The 16,504-nt window shown below is 38.6% G+C and overlaps 1 protein-coding gene across 3 annotated transcripts in view; it reads right to left on the bottom strand.

Annotated features, from left to right (window-relative positions):
* The window catches only part of Kcnh7 (potassium voltage-gated channel subfamily H member 7), a 418,450-nt gene that overhangs the window by 141,941 nt on the left and 260,005 nt on the right, over positions 1-16,504 (bottom strand). The window lies entirely within an intron of this gene.

The following is a 16,504-nucleotide window of genomic DNA, read 5'->3' as shown; positions in this document are numbered from 1 at the left end:
TGTTAGATCAAACATATACCTTCTCTGTGAACTATCAGTAAAGACAAAATTGAAATGCATTCCTATAAAAACTTATCTTAAATGACCACTGACAATCAATAAAATAATTTAATTTTCCCATAATTTATTGCATATGTATTTACTTTATAGATACACATAAAAAGTTGAGAGTGTAATTCAGTTACTATATTGTGGTAAAACACAATATCAAATCCTATCAGCTCTTACCAATAACTTTAACAACTAGTATAGAAAAGTATTTTTAAGATTCTAGAAAACATATTCATCCATGCCCTACATATTTGTATTAAGTCTATGTCTATGAGAAATATACTTGTATAAAGAGTGAAGAGATATTCCTTTTATATAACCATGATTTTGAAATTAAAAATTATATATTTTTCTTAGTTTCCTAGGCCCAATCAATTACTGTTTATCTTAAATGTGCTGCAATAAATGAGAAAAATGCAAGCATCCAAATGACAATATTTTATTTGGTTTTAATTGTTTAGAACATAGGAAAATATCTATATTATTGCATTATTGTTTTCTGTATTGCCATTAGTTACCTCTGTGAATCCATCAACACAATCTTTGCCATTCATGATCTATGAAATACAGTTGAGAAGCTGAGTTTCTTTAAACTATTTGCCTTCTGTCTGATTCCTTGGTGCTGACAACTAGTAATCCTCAAACAGTTCCTTTCTGGTGTGGGAGGTCTTTCTGTCTATGTGTTGCTTTTATTGGTTAATGAATAAAGAACTGCTTTAAGCCTATGACAGGAAAGAACTGAACTAGGCTGTATGCTGGGAGAAAGAAGTGCAGAGTCAGAGAGAAGCCATGGAGCCACCGCCAGATACAGACATGCTAAAACTTTGCCTATAAGCCACTGCCATGTGGTGATACACAGATAAATAGAAATTGGTTAAATTAATATGTAAAAGTTAACCAATAAGAAGCTAGAGCTAATGGGCCAAGCAGTGATTTAATTCATACAATTTCTGTGTGATTATTTTGGGGTTGAGCAGCCAGGAACCAACAAGCGGCCTTCTTGCTATACCCTTCAATCCCTATCTTCTGAGGATTTGTTCTACTCAGTAAAAGTGAGATTAAACTTTAGAACTATGCATTTGTTTCAGCCAAATGTAAATGTGAAAAACTTCAGAAAGCAATCTTAATCTCTCAGATAGTAACGTGTATTATGATTATTCTTGCTTTTTTTGATATTAGCCCAAGAATTATGTTTCAGTGACAAAATAGGGAGGGGTGTATGAAGGCAAGGTTGATGAGATATTTTGATGAATTGTGAGAAAATGATGGCCATCTGGAAAGAAGGGACAAAGGTGCGGGCAGATAGCAGAAGGTTTGAACCAAGAACCCGAGCATCTTCAAGAATTACAGATTGCTGACATCTGAAGAGGCGTTGCAAATTCTGTTGCAAGTAAAATCAGCAGTCAATAAAGCCTTTTCCTTCCTACAGAGTCCCGTATCATGGCTAATACTATCAGAGTTGAGAACAGAAGCTGCTTCTGAGACCACTGTAGGTGGAGGATGCAGAGCTTTGAGGAATGTGCGGCCGGACAGCTATTTGCCATGTGGTAAATTGTTTCAATGGTCTCTAATTTCTACAGATAGTAGTTACAAATACCCACTTAGAGTACTTACTCTTTTTATCTTAGAGATACCAAAGTCTTAGTTACAATTTAGATTTATAAATATTGATATCCTTCCATATTTGAAATGGAATCGACCCTAATAAAATATCAAATGGAAGAGACCCTAAGAAAATGTCAAATATAGATCAGTAGCCCACACTGCACAGATGCTAAAAAACATGCTTTAAGAATGATTTGCTGCACTTCCAGTCTTCAGCTGTATCTTCAATTCATCTAATAAAATAGTTAGCTAGAGCTCTTGTCAAGTTTCCATGGTAACAAACAGGCCAACTTTAGTAAACACAAAATAAGCAATTTAAGAGTGCTCCATTAGAACTAAATATAGACGTGCCATGGGCCAGGCATCACAATGCAAACTGGTTAAACAGAATCTGAAGAGACGTGAGAAACAGCCATCATGCACTTTCCTAATGAGTCAAAATACATATTGATTTTACCACTTACAATGATATTTCCTACACCATTTAGAATATAATTGTGAATTCACAGATTTGTTATTCAGCAGTTTGAAATCTTTCAACATTTGAGGTATACTGCTGATTGTGAAGCAGAAACATAAACTAGATCTTTGAGAAATCAATAAATAAAAGATGCAAGGATGAGGATCTAATAAGCTTATAATAGAACAGAGCTGTTTTGTATTGACTAATAAAAGGAAAACCATACCTTTCCGTACAAATGCTTGAAATTTACTGTTGAGTACTGAAAAGCACATAATCATTGTGTTCCAGGAAAACAGTTCAATGCATGCATATCAGCTCCACATCTCATTGCATATGTATAATTAATATGAGATTTATTGCTTACCACTATTGCTTCCTACATGCTTCCATTAAATAATATATCCTTTCTACAGTCAACTGAAGACTCACACTTACATGCTTTCCAGTTTTAGTTTGGGGAGTTGACATATCCATCAATCTTGTGTAGCCTCTGGAAGGCACACAGTGAAAGGGGAGACACAGAATACCAAGGAGGAGCATATATGGAATGTATTTTAGCTTGCATAATTCTGCAACCTCCAAGCACTGTTGAGTAAAGCAACATACCTGTCAGAGTCATCATTCTGTGATTGTTAATATTTTTTTCCCCTGAATGAAGTGGTAGAAGCAAAAGGAACAGAAACACAATCTGTGAAGCACTACTTTAACAATGAAGAAAAGAAAGACTTATTCAATGTATTTAAATAGCATTAAATCAAGAAAGAATTTAAACCTTGTTAAAGTGCATCGTGTATTGAAATGAAATTAATAGTGTTTGTTAAGAGGCAGAATATTTACAATAACATTATCCATTATTTATACAGTTAGGTATGCAATTATGCTGCACTAATACTGGTTAGACTTGGGTTCATTTCCATATTTTTGTTTCCTGAGTGAAAACCTTTCCAAAGTGGAAAAGGCTACTTGTCAGAAACCGTGATTATTTTAATAAATTTTTCAGAATTTAAAACTTTTAAACTCTTGCTATTAGTCAAGAAAAGCACAGTCCTTTCAATAATACAACAATTACCTCTTTATTCATAAACCAGTGGCTTATACTCAGCTGTATTATGAAATGCAATGAAAGGCCATGATTTTTCTGCACAAACTTCTTTGAAAGTATTTTTTTGTGTCTGTAATGTGTACTCACAGGGCATCTTGTGCATACAAGGAACATCAGGGAAGCCCGAGTAACTATACCAACATGGTGACTACAAAGTCTGGGGTGTGGAGGGTAGGTCAAGGGAGATACAAAATGGCACACCAACTGAGAACTTCTCTCTGTTGGAAAAGTGCTGGGGCATTTCATGCACAGATTGCTTCATTTGATTTAAAACTATCATACTCATGAGCATGCAAGCAATAGCTTGCTGAGAAGGCTAGGATGAGAGCAAATAAAGCATTGTGGAAAACACTGTCAGAAAACTGGCGTGAGTATAATAGTTTATACCAGGGTCGTGTGGGTGAAAGTGCTTAGGTGGAGTTCACCATGTGTTGAGCTAGAAGAATGACTTACTATTTCTTAAACCGAAACAGGGTGAGGCAAGAAGTGGTCTTGAAGATTTTGTATATTCATAGGTGTTTGAATATGGTAACTCTGAAATTGCTTGGATATCTAAGTGGAGAAGATAAACATAAGGCACAGCAGTAAAGTTGAGTTTAGGTATTAGTCTAAACCAGAGTTATGAATTTGGAAGTCATTGGGGTCGATAGGTATAGAGAAAGTTTGTAGCCCTACTCCAGAGGCACTTCAGAGGCAGAGGATAGATGAGCAAGACCCCATAATGATCATGAAGGAACACACAGTGAAGTGGGAGTGGGATCAAGACTGTGGGCCATCAGGGCTTCAGAGCCAACATTAGTCCCTCTTGCCAATAGGCATCATGAGACATTAGCAAACATGCAATTCTTTAAGAAATATTTCATAGAACTGTGGCCATGAAGCTGTTTGGATGCATTCAAGAATGAATAAACTGCATGAACTACATCTGACAACAGAAGATTCTTTTGAACTGTTCTACTAATGGATGAACTCCACACAGTTCTAGCACAGATTCGTAGCTAGAAAAGATATTAAAGCTATATTTTCTTGCTAGAAAAAAATGTTGTATATTTCTACATTTCTACAAAGTACATTGGATTGTTTTAAAATAATTCTATCCAAATTTGTTTACATTAGGCTATTTAAAGTTACTTAAACTCAAGAAAGGTCTAATTCTATTTTGAGATATTTTTCTTATTTTTGCCTTGTTCAGTGTTTACTGATTTCCTCTGCACATGGTACCTATACAAAACATGGCAGCTCCTCTTGTTGGAGAGTGCTAGCTTTGCCACTGGAATGTGTGTCTCTGAAACCCTGTTCCACTCTTTTATTTTCTGAGCAACCTGCTAGCTCTACTAAATGGCTCAGCTCAGTTCATACTTTACTTATCTGTATCCTGTAAATAATTATTTTTTGTCTATCCTTGTTCTTGGAATCAAATGAATGAATACCTGTGCAGCCAGGGATTAGGATAGAATTCTTTATACCACGCTAACATGATGTTCTAATAGGTCAGGTCTATTCTCATTTGATTTCTATTGCTGTGATAAACAGCATGACCAAAAACAACTTGGGAAGAAGAGATTTTATTTTAGCTTACACTTGCATGTCCATCACAGAGGGGAGCCAGGAAATCATTCAAGCAGGAACATGAAGCAGGGACCAAATAAAGAAGAGTCCCTAGCAGAACGCTGCTTACTGGCTTGCTTCCAGACTCATTTTCAGCTACCTCCTTACATCCCACAGCACATGCTATTTAGTGATCACACCCTGCCTAGAGAGGCCTGGGCCCTTCTCCCTTAATTAACAACAAAGATAATATCTTACAGTCATACCCATAGGGCATAATGGAAAGGGCAAAGTTTTTAAACTGAGTTTTTTTCTTCCCAGGGTTCTCAGTTTGTAGCTAGTTGGAAAAACCTAGACAGTGCATCAAGAACCATGATGAGACTAAGCTCCAATTCTCTACTGATTTACAAAGCCATCCAACTGTTATTCCAAGGACATAAAGCACCTGGAGATGGGGAAGAGAGTGATAGAAAGGACTGAGGAAGAGATTTAATTGGGAAAGCTGACAGTGAGTATCCCATCTCAGGAACTTTACATCTAGGTCCTTATATAAATTGTGAGTTGAGGACCCTTGAAATGTACTCCCTAATGAAAGGTAATTCTTAAATTGAAGTAGAGGCTGGTGTTTGAAAGATAATGAAATGTAGAGTAGCCAGGTTGTGGGCATGGGGCCCCAATTCTGCAGTAATAGAGGGCAAAGAGTTTGCAACATCTCTTCTTCCACAGAGCCAGTCACACCATGGCTGAGTAACGGACAGGACAGTGGTGTGGGTGATGTCTACTCACCTGAACCTATGCATTGGACTAAGAACTTCATGGATCTAGGGATGAGTGAACTTCAGAGGAAAAGGAAGGAGGCAAGTCCTTTGACAATAAGGACCATCTGAATTGGGGGGAAAACATGCAGGAAAAGGCAGCTAAATGTAGGTAAGCTCAACATAGCCTCTGAACAGCACATCCTTCTTTCTGGGAAAGGCCATGTCAACTCTGAACATCTGCCAATCCCACAGAAGGCCAACAAGCCAGCCAAGTGACAACTGCTGTCCTATACAACCTTTCCTCCCTCTCACTTTATACTCCAAGGGAAGCAAATAGAAACCAGCTTACTGGGAGCTACTCAAGCACACCGCTGACTGTTTAATGCAGGTCAGATGTTGTATCTTTAGATCTGTTTGTACAATAAAAAGTCAACAGAAGTCCAACGGCTGAAAGCAATCCATAAAACGACATGCCTGTCAAACCCCCACCCAAATAGCACTTGATTATCCCCTGTGACTAAAGTTCAGGGGATGATGACAGACAAAATAAACAGCATTTTCATCATATTGCAAACTTCATAGTATACAACAGTTTCTGGGCACACAGAGAACACTTAGAAGCAAAATTCAATAATGTGAGCTATTATCTTTGCCTATTGTTGCCGGATCTTCAGAGGGCAAGTGTGATAGCTATTTTTAGCTGTCAACTTGGCTGCATCTGGAATTAACTAAAACCCAAGTGTCTGGGTCCAATTGTGAGAGAATTTTCTTAAGTGATTTGAAGCGGGAAGATCCACCTTTAATCTAGGCCATCCCTTCTCCCGGCAACCTATATAACGGGCATCAAAGTGGGAAGCTCTTGTTCTTTGCTTGCTTGCCTTAGCAAGTCCATTCCTTCACTAGCCTCTTTCTTTGGGATTCCAGCATATACTGAAGACTAGCTGAGATATCCAGCTTCGTGGACTGAACAACTACTGATTACTGGATCCTTGGACTTCTCAAGGTAGACAGTCATTGCTAGACTATCTGGACCACATATAGTCACTCTAAAAAAAATCTAATAATACATATAGGTATTGCTAGAGATATATAGTTTTGTTCCTCTAGAGAACCCTGACTATTACCTCAAGATAACTGCTCAGACTCTGTATGCATTTTTCTCTAACCTTCTACCATTCTTAGAGTTGGAATCACAATTTTTATCTTTGGGACACCAAATAGAGAATATTCTTTTCTGAACTAATCAATTTAGCAAATACTTGGAATCTTTTATTTCTTTCTCTCTAGTAGACTGGAAGGCCTTTGAAGATTAAAAAATGTCATTAAAGGCTGGCTCTAGAATAAAAATAAAACACAGCAATCTCTAGGGAAGGAAAAGGCCTCATCTAAAAGGCAGGGCTGTTAATTTTGAATAAAAAGACGTGTTAGAAAATTGAAGGGGAATGCTCTTCCCACACGAGAAGAAAGCATCTGGTCACTAATGACTGATGGTAGAATTAGGTAGAAAAACGTGAAAACAAATGGAATTGGTGCTTGACTTTCTGTATGCAACACCCATTTTCCTTCTTTCACTGAGAGTGTTTCACTGCTCTCTCCTGGCGTGTCCACTCAAAGGTGAAAGAATACAAGTGTTTCCATTTCAAAAAGGAGACTTGTGAAAATCACTAATTACTTATTGACCGGAGAATGACTTAATTGATTATCGCCATCTAGGGAATTTTTAAAAATCTTGTAAGTTAAAGAAACCTAATTGACAGCTCTCATGAAGCCTCCATGAGAAGAAATGTTTGGTTTTGTCGTCAGGACATTTCAGACATCCCCAAAACCATTTTGAACTCTTTCCAAATATCAATGTCCCCACTGTACAAGGTGTGACCCCAAAAAAAGGGTCATGTGTTGGAGTACTGGAACAGAACTAGAATAAATTAATATTTGGAGAGTTTATGTGATGTCATTTGGTCTCCCATATATCAATATTTTGTTCATCCCTATCTATGATCCATTTCAGAATTCAACACAACATCTGAAGAAGAAAAGAGCAATGCTGTGTCCCACTCCAGACACACCTCAGCACACCATGGGAGTGCCATAAATATTTGTTGAGTTGATAGTTGCTCCTCCTCCTTCTTCCTGATGGTGAGATAGTCCACATAAAGTTGTCCACAGAAGAGGACTCATGAGTGGGACAATGGAGCATTAGTGACCAAGTGGGCAGTAGCCTGTAGCTTTAAAACAGGATCTGGAGTCAACAGACACAAGATATCTGCTTCTGAACCTGCTACACTATTGAGCTTTTCTTCTGCCTTCTTTCTCTGTGGGGTAAGAAGCATGCCATATCAACGCAAAGAAAATGGCCAGTGAGGACCATGGGTAGGAGAAAGTTAAAGCTTTTTACTCAGTGGGAAAGACCTTGCTGAAGAAAGCACATTTTAGTAAAGAAGCAAGGAAATAAGTGACCATTAAGGAGAAAAGTCAGGGAAAGGTCAACAACACATATAGGGGCCCCACTGTAGACGGAACTGTGTCTCTTCAGAATCTACGTGCTGCACTGAGGCCATGGTGTGACTGTTTGGAGCTAGTCCTTTCAAGGAGTAAAATATGGTTATAAGTGGAATTCTAGTTCAGTGAATTCCCTAATAAATACAGAGATAATAAATGGCATCGGAGAATATTTAAGTACATAATAAAGGATAACCATTTGCAAACCCAAACTGCCAGCTTTGTGAACAGTAAGGAGGAAGATTCTATTATGTAAGTACAGATCTGTGTTATTTTGTTTTAGCAGTATGTACAGAATAACCTCAACCTGGGGAAGCCAGGGAGATGACAGTGTGGCTGAAACAGATGAAGATGGGGTGCATTGTAATGACTTGGGCTGACAGTGTGAACCCACTGTGCAAATTAAGAGGGAAAATGATGACTCTGGAATGTTAGTGCAATAAAGGCATGGCCATGTGAAGATTTTGACATTTTACTCTAAGTTCATAGCGTACTTCAATCACAGTCACCTCCTCTTTATATTTTTATGTCTTCTTTATATATTTCTTTTGGGGACACTGTACATTTAATTAAGAATGCTTACAGAATCAGGAAGGAGTAAAGGGTTATTGTGTGTATTAAGTCTACACTGACTAACCGCACGCTAGAATAATGTTATTACCCAGAAAAGATGAAGGAGGGTTGTGGGAGATCCTGTCTTGGTGTTTTAGAAATTTAGTCTGTTGGTGTTAAGGAAGTGACAAGCTGTTCTGAGGAGGGGAGCATCTCATGAAGCAATTCTTCACTGTACAGAGAACTTCTACACGGCCTGCCGTAGCTATTAGTGAGGCCACAGAGAAAACATAAGTTCAAAGATGTAGGAGCTATATATTTGATTAAAGAGACAGAGGAACATTTAGAAAGGCCATTAAATAACTCTTACCCGACATCATAGCAGCAAAAATAAATGAAGCAGTCAGTTCAAGTGAGCCCATACAGTATGTTTGCTCTGATGGATTGAGTCTGACTCGACTACTGTGGGAGGTATGGAGCTATCAGTAGACCGGTGGTCATTTTTCTTATTTTCCCAATCACCTTGCTAACTCTCAGAGAGCGTGCTGAAAACAAACAGGAGGGACTCACATGAGTTAATAAAAATATGCCTTTTGTAGGTGCATTTTAAATAAGAATGCACCCCAGAAGTCAGTATGTCTAGTGATACCTTTGCTTTAAGAAAAGCTGTTTAACATAATAAATGTATTCGTTCCCCAACATAAATGGGTGCAATCATGAACAAATATAGATGGTCTCTGTCCCTACTGGAGTGACAAGGAACTACAATTGTCTTTTCAGACCTTTCTAAATAAATATTACCTATTCATTGCCTGCCAGCTTTAAAAAATTATGGAAAATTTGTCTATGTTATATAAGCTTGCTTATATAACATTCAAGTTCTGCTTCTGCTATGTGATAAGTGTCTCATGTATCAGAAAAATAACTTGTGTTTAATTATGGCTTCTTAAGTAATTTTAAATACTCAAAATGACAGGGTTGTATGATTTTTGACATTGTAGCCCTGTACAGATGTAGAACTATCATTTATCTGACTTTTGTCATTTGACAAAGGACCTTACACAGGTCTATTAATAAATGCCTCCAAGAATTGCACTGCCCATCCGTAAAGAGGGCAATGAAAGAGACAGTGGAATATGCACAATGTTATTGGTAAGACAAAATGAGATCATGCATTCAAAGCACTCAGCAAGAAGTTGGCATATAAGAAGCGAAATATAAAGGAACGCTTTTGTTATTAACTGACATGGAGAAGTAATTTTCTCTGTTGAAAACCAGAGAGAAGCATCTTCCAAAGGTTGACTGGTGCATTGGAGACATTTATTTCCTAAGGGATTTCAGATACGAACTCATCAACTCAATCCCTTAGCTTTGCTGAGCAGGTGCATTAGAGAGCTATTAGATGAGGGTGCTGACTTCCCAGAAGATGGACCTTCCATCAGCTAATGTCCAAGGCAGGGCCCTTGCATTTTGTAGTGATGAGAACCTGCTTTAGTTCTTAGATTCTTCCTTACTTTGTAAATTGTCCCCGAATGTACACAATATATTAGGTGACTACGAGAACATACTTTTAACATTTGATATGCAACAGCAATGTGTGAAATATTTTGAATTTTTTACAGACACTTTGGTTAACACTTGAAAGCACATTTTAGGTAGGATGCTCATGTTGACCTCTAATATTTATTGTGTTCCAGACACTGTACTGATGGATTTGAAAGCTTTAATATCATTACTGGCTCAGGAAAACATAATAACAGACAATAATGTCGTTTGCCATCGTCCCAAATATGAAGGCAGCTATGCATATCATTTTCTTCTCTTGTGATATTGGGACACTTTGTCCCTTATGACAACTTGGGCAAAATGCTATTCTCCTGAGTTCTTTGTTATGGTAAAACTCGGAATTTCAGGATTTTCAAATCAGGTGTACACAAAAAAAGATTTTTATCCTTTGTAGCACTTTGCTGAAAATTAAACCCTCTCACTTCTTTTCTCAGGCTTTCATGTTTCTACAATGTCCTTGGCTTAGATAGATTAGGTTCCAAGCCTTTTCTCTTGGAAGTCAAATGGTTCTGCCTTGGGGCCTTTTAGGAATGAGCATGTTCTAGCCTGACGCCTGTATCCTTCCATAGCTACCACCACAGAGAAGTCTTTCAAGTAAGTAACAGAATCAAAGGTTTGAATTCTGACATGACTGGGAATTGGGAAGTGACATCTCTGGAATTGAAACTTTCTCTTTTGGAATAGAATTTATGAAACTTGGAAGGAAAAGGAAGGCTTGTAAACCACAGGAAATAAAACCCAGAGGTTAAGGAAGTTCCTAAAACTTACAAGATTCATAAGATTCTTCCCCAAAGATATTCTAGTAATAAGTACTGGGAGAGTGGCTGCCTGTAAGCTCCTGTGGGGACCTTCAGAGAGGCAGCATTCATGAGTTTTCATTCATTCCTTTTTCAGTGATGCACAGTCCTTGAGTCTTCCTCGCTCCAACGCTTTGATGGAACCACAGGAAACTCACTGGCTCATTAAGCCAGACTCAGGTGGAATCTTTTCTCTGGTCTGACATTGCTATCCTATCTCAGGTGAATAGATGTTTGTTCACCTTTCTTCAGGAAGAGCCAAACACCACCTGGTTCATTCTCTCTCCAGCATCCGTGTCTTCCAAAGATGTGGAGATGATTCTAGGAAGAGATTTCTGTATAGCAAACACCCTTCTATAGTAGATGCTTGACATCCATTATTTATATTAGAGATTTAGAAGTTTATAGGTTTAGATACATTCTAAACAAGGAAATCTTCAACTCTCCTTTCTCCTCTCCTCTCCTCTCGTCTCCTCTCCTCTCCTCTCCTCTCTTCTCCTTTCTCTCTCTCTCTCTCTCTCTCTCTCTCTCTCTCTCTCTCTCTCTCTCTCTCTTTCCTTTTGTGAAACATTGTTGTGACTCTATTTCTGTGTCTCACAAATACTGGGCCAGGGCTCTATGCTTGAACTACATCCTTAGCCCTCAAATTCTATTTTAGATATATTTGTGGTTAAAGTCTAGCTGTCCTCAATGTCATTGGAAAACATTGAATTGTGTAATGCCCTCTTGTTCACATACAGCCTTTCACAGGGAAGCCAGTAAATATCAAAGATCACTAAGGTGCTCTTGGAAGAGAGCAATCTATAGAGAGAAAAACACTGGGTCAGGAGAGGACAGATGATGCCAAATGCTCTGCACCTGTTTGATATATTTTGCTTGGTAATGATTCTTGTCCAAGCTCTCAAAAATCCAGTTAAATCATATTGTCACATTAGATTACACCATATTAGTTGTATATAGCACCAGAGAATTTCTCGTTAGCTTGTTTTAAGTTTATAGTATAGTCTTTTTGAGTCCTACGCCCAATTTGTATCTCATCACAGGGATCAAGTTTTATCCCGTGAAAGCGGTAATTCAAGAATCCATTAGAAATTGGATGAACTAGGCATAAACTATGTAAAGAAATGTCTTTCATTGTGTTTAATCACCTATCATTTCCTCCTCTTTTTTGGGGCTGAGTATATGGGAATTTATAATTGTTTGTTGAATTATGCCTAGACGCTGATAAATTTTCTACCAAGATTTAAGTTCAGGTGTTAAGCCCTTTTTAATAATCAACTTGCAAATCTGATTACTGAAAAATATCAATTTACATCATTAGTGATTAGCCTAGAATAAATGATTTGATGGTTGAAATAGAAAGAAAACATCCTATTTTCTTTCATTGACGGCTATGATTATCTATTAGGACGAACTATTCATATTACCACGTACTTTGTCTCCATTTCATCTGGAAGTTTTATATATTCCTGGTATAGTAGATAAGACAAGTGTGGGAACGAGCTGGGACTGATGCTCAATGCTGTTTTCATTCTTCTGCAAAGCCATGCCTATATTAATGACGAGAAAATTTAGGGCATGTTTGTGATGACTTCATAAATGTTAAGTGCTTTTATTTTTCTACTTAAATAAATATTTATTAAATTAAAACTACTTTAGACAAAGAACATTCTTCTGGCCATCCCACCAAACTGTCAGGTTGTTAAGGCAGGTTGCTTTAAATCTGAACTGACTAAGAATATAAGCAAAGGCGCACATCACAGTATGTGCACAGGTATCATGGCCAGAATATAAGGAAGAACCAGGGAGCATGCACCCACTCTACATATGTGATTGCCAACTGACCTTATGTGGTGAGCTCTGTCCATTGAGTTTTTGTGATTATTGAAAGACTATTCTGCTTTGCATTTGTGTTTTGTTTTCTTGTGCTTGCAACAATAGAACAGAAACAAAAGTAACAAAATAAAGCTAGAATCTCTTAGAATGTGTAAATATGCAAGTACCTATGCCGAAGTTGGTTACGGTTTATTAACTACTGCTTTACAAGTTGGAAGTGCTACAAACATGTTCAAAAACATGGGTTTAGGAGTGAGGATATGGTTAGAAATAATGCATTTGCCTAAAAACAGGGGTTCCTTTTTTTTTTTTAAAAGAAGCCTCACTTCTTAGAAGTAAGTATCTGAGACAGGCATGTAATTCCTCTTAGAGATAAGGGAAGTTCACACAGAAAACATCATTCAGACTGCATCCTCAATTATGACCACAGGGAGAAATTTGGAGGGGAGGTGTTCTGGCCGAGGAAAAGCATAAGCAGTGAAAAATTATGGTGACCTCAAACAGAGTGCATGGTTTGAGCTAATGAGGGTAGAGATTTCCAAGTCCTATTTCCTCTCCTTTATCTTTCACACATATCTCATCTGTAGTGCTTCAGCATAGGCAGAATTCCTTTCTCCTGCTTCCTGGGAGTAAAAAGGCACTTTCTAACTGCAGAGTATCCCATTTTAATTTTACCCATTTGGTTCTAGGGAGGCAGTGATTCCAGACGGCTAATTGAATTGACCCATGACAGGTATTTCTCCGTTTGACAATGGCTGCTTTTGTCAAGTATTTGCTCCCTACTAGTTACACAAACTTTTAATTTTTATTTATTTATTTTAACATGGCACTTGGAATCCTCATAAGAACCTTCACCAATTCTGTGAAACAAATCCCATCCCTGCAAGAAACTTCAGGCATGAGAAGAATAAGGAACTCCCCGAAGCACACAGTTCTGTGTGAGAGTCCAGATTTTATCAGCAAGGCTTGACCCATGCTGATGTATTTCACAGCACAAAGAGGCTCCTTCCCACTTCCTCATGGGTGCTGGGTGTGGCCTAAGTCTCACAGAGCTCCATATTTCCCTGCAGCTCTGTTCTAGCACACAGCCTTGGGATTCTCTTCTTTATCCCTTACTGCAAAGGGGTATATTGAAAAATAGCAAACGCATCACTGATAACCTCTGGCTTCAGCTGAGAGTCCCCAGCAAGGGGAGAAGACCATACTTGGGTTACCATTAAGTTCCTTAGGTATGTTAGGAACAAATGTAATAAAATGAGAAAAATCAAAAAGCAAAATTGAAGTGTTAATAATTGTTTTATTTTGTATCTTGACCTTCTCGTGTTTTCAAATAAGCCAATAAAATATCCTACCCTGTTTAAACTAAGTAAGTTAGAGTCTAAACTTCCCTTATATGCCTACATAGTTTTTACTGAATAGATCAACACATGTGAGAGAATTGTGGTGAAATCCCTATTAGGGGTGTTCTGCATAACTAACCTTGTTGAGAAGCACCCCGTCCCAGTCAGGCTTTGACACCAGGCCTTGGGCCGTGTGGGTGCTACAGATGTTCCCTGTTCCCTAAGGATGTAAGAAGCGCGTGCCCGCAGCAGATGACTGATGGCAGCAGTTACGTTACGGTGCTTCATCTTGCCTTGGATGTGTGTTTCCAAGGCAGCAAAGGCAGGGGACCACATTTAGTGCTGCTTCGTGTCTAGTTTGTATCTGTATTTATTGTGCAGCCTACCATCTTTGTGGACGGACAGGAGACTGACCGCTGTGGTCCAGCTGTTCACCGAGACTGTGGAGAAGATGCAGGATGACATGATGTGATGCACTTTTCTGAGTGGCAGTTGTATCCCCTACATCCCTAGAGGCGGTAGTGTAGATGACAAGCTAAAGCTCCTCAAGGGTTAACTTCTGGGTCTCTCACTTACCAGTGTTTAATCTTGGGGTAAATTACTTAGGGGCTCTAGAAGTTTATCCTCATTTATAAATGGAAACAGTCATAGAACCTAATTCATGGGGTGATGCTGTGATAACTAAATTGTCCAACATCACTAGAAAGATCATAGTATCACCTTGTACAGTGAAAATGTATGATCAAACCAAAAGAGAAAAATCAGAGTGTGTTCTGCTGCTAGTGAGGCGAGTTAGAGAGAAAACACTTGTGTTTCCTAGGCTGCCACCCTACAGCTTCACTGTTGACTTTCTAGACCTTGCCTGTCGTTCTCTACTTCTCGAGAGTCTTTGCCTCTACAAATCCATTGGTGTGTGCACTCATCAAACACTGCTTAAAAGCTTGCTGACCTCAGAAGGCACAGAAGGACTGTGTTCAGATAAGAGGGTACTTCTCAGCTCTGGGTAGATTCCTTCCTTCCTTCCTTCCTTCCTTCCTTCCTTCCTTCCTTCCTTCCTTCCTTCCTTTCTTCCTTCCTTTCTTCCTTCCTTGCTTCTTCCCTCCCTCCCTTCCTTTTTTTTCTGTGTCTCTCTGCTGCTTACTCATAACAAGGAATATAATCCTTAGATTGAACTGCATCATGTAAAATTCAAACCTTTTGCTATTTTAAACAAAACTGTCTATCTGGGACAAATGGCCTTTTTCATCTGATGTTTCTGATACTGATTAGTGAGGGCATCAATGTGTGATTTCTGTACATAATCTAACTCATTTAGTAGGAACTTTCTGAAAATAAAACATGTCTCTAATGATGGGGATTTCAGACACTTATGTAAACTATTCTAAGAATTTTTATTTTAATGGAGACTTTTTACATCTCAAATAATACAGAACTGAAAAACATAAGAATGAGCAGGCAAGATTGTAATAGGTATGAAAGCATAGCAAGGCTGACCTATAAAATATTACTTTTGAGAAGAGAGATTAGAGATTTAAGATGAGAGGGATTAATTTCCTACATTCCTTTCTCTCTGTAAACTCTTAGGAACAAAGAACAGATATAATATTATAGTATCAGTGCTTATAAAAACAAAGGAAGTTGACAGAATTTGGTCATTTAACACTAGAAAGACATGGTGGTGTTGATGGAGGAAGGTCATTGGTTAAATTAAAAGAAACTGCTTGGCTCTCATTGGTTAGGAGATAGGTGGGAGGAGTAAACAGGACAAAACGCTGGGAGGAAGAGGAAGTGAGGTCAGACTTGACAGCTCTCCTCTCCGGAGCAGACACCTCAGCAGAGACGCCATGCTACCTGCTCCAGGGAAGACGCACGCTATGAAGCTCCGACCCAGGATGGACTTAGGCTAGAATCTTCCCGGTAAGCCCGGTGCTATACAGATGATAAGAAATGGGCTAGTCCAGGTGGGAGAGTTAGCCTAGAAGATGCTAGGTAGAAATGAGCCAAGCAGTGTTTAAATGAATACAGTGTCCGTGTAATTATTTCGGGTAAAGCTAGCTGGGCAGGCGGCTGGGGTGTTGGGGATGCAGCCCCGCCGCCGCCCATATTACTACAGTGGTGTCTTGCTTCAAAATGTCAGATGGTAGAACTTTTTTTGTTATTTGTTTTGGTTTGTTTGTTTTCTTTCAAGACATGAATTCTCTGTGGAACTCGGGCTGTACTGGAACTCACTCTGTAGACCAGGCTGGCCTGGAACTCAGTGATCTGCCTGCTCCTGCCTCCTGAATACTGTGATTAAAAGCATGCACCACCATGCCCAGCTTGACAAGAAATTCTTTTGACTATGTTTTTTTTTTATTAAGTCTTTGATAATTTCCTGTAATTGATCA

This window comes from Microtus pennsylvanicus, chromosome 9 (genome assembly GCF_037038515.1).
Source record: "Microtus pennsylvanicus isolate mMicPen1 chromosome 9, mMicPen1.hap1, whole genome shotgun sequence".
Classification (NCBI taxonomy): domain Eukaryota; kingdom Metazoa; phylum Chordata; class Mammalia; order Rodentia; family Cricetidae; genus Microtus; species Microtus pennsylvanicus.
The sequence above is the reverse complement of the archived record's forward strand: the minus strand, read 5'-3'. Positions and strand labels throughout refer to the sequence as shown.